Raw genomic sequence first — 1,468 nt, forward strand, 5'->3', positions numbered from 1 at the left:
GATGTAACAATAGATTTTCTGCAACTACCATACTCAACACTAAACGAATAGTAGTTAGTTTCACAACAGTAGTGAACACATCTGTATAATCAATACCGTATCGTTGCTCAAATCCCTTGACAACCAGCCTAGCCTTGTAGCGCTTGCTACCATCAGCTTCACATTTGATTCGATAGACCCACTTGCAATGCAATGCCTTTTTCCCTTTAGGAAGTTCCACAAGCTCCCATGTGCCATTCAGGAGAAGAGAGACAAATTCATCATTCATGACAATTTCCCACCTTCGTTTATCAGGGCCTTCTCCTGCCTCTGCATAACACTCGGGCTCACCACCATCAGTAAGTAACAAATAGAAATTAGAGGGCGAGTACCTATCAGGTGCACGTCGCTCTCTAGTCGATTTAGGCAGCGGAGTGCTTGGTTCTTCTTCAAGCACCTCTTCAGTATTCTGACTCTCCTTGCTCCCACTCGAGTTTGAGATGTCTAGCTCGACCACTTGTGGCTCAGAACTGCTGGGACTCGACGCCTCCAATCTATCCTTGTACAATACTTGTTCATTGAAAATGACATCTCTACTGCGAATAACCTTACGGTTCTGCTCATCCCAGAGTCTATAACCGAACTCATCGCCTCCATAACCAATGAACGTACGCTTAATAGATTTAGCATCCAACTTACTTCTCTCAACGGAACTAACATGAGCATAAGCAACACAACCAAAGATGCGTAGGAAAGATAGATTTACCTCTTTTCCTGTCCAAACCTCCTCGGGTATCCGAAACTCCAAGGGAACTGATGAACCTCTATTAATTAGGAATGCAGTTGTGTTGAATGCATCTGCCCAAAAACTCTTTGGCAATCCACTTTTCAATCTCATGCATCTTGCTCGCTCGTTCAACGTTCTGTTCATGCGCTCTGCGATTCCATTCTGCTGTGGAGTTCCTTTCACAGTTTTCTCCATGCGGATTCCATTCTCGGTGCAGTACTCCTTGAACTTTGCAAGTTCATATTCTCCTCCATTATCGGATCTTAGACACTTCACCTTCAGCCCGGTTTCAGTTTCAACAAGGGCTTTCCACTTCCTAAAAGCGTCAAACGCATCGGATTTACTCTTCAGAAAATAAACCCATAGCTTTCGAGTAGAGTCGTCGATGAAAGTCATATAATATTCAGAGCTTCCTAGGGACTTCACAGGTGCTGGTCCCCATAGATCCGTGTGGACCATCTCCAACTTCTGTGTCTTCAATTTTCTGCCTCCTCTTGAGAAACTCAACCTTTTCTGTTTCCCAAACACGCAATCCTCGCTCAGGCCAACTTCAACAGTTTTCAGGCCAGGCAGTAAACCTCTTGAGCACATTATCTTCATCCCTTTCTCGCTCATGTGGCCAAGACGACAGTGCTTCAAATCTGTATTATTTGCCTCACTTGCAATATCAATGCAATCTTTGGAGTTAGTTGTGGTATACAA

Source organism: Salvia splendens, unplaced genomic scaffold (genome assembly GCF_004379255.2).
Source record: "Salvia splendens isolate huo1 unplaced genomic scaffold, SspV2 ctg370, whole genome shotgun sequence".
Classification (NCBI taxonomy): Eukaryota; Viridiplantae; Streptophyta; class Magnoliopsida; order Lamiales; family Lamiaceae; genus Salvia; species Salvia splendens.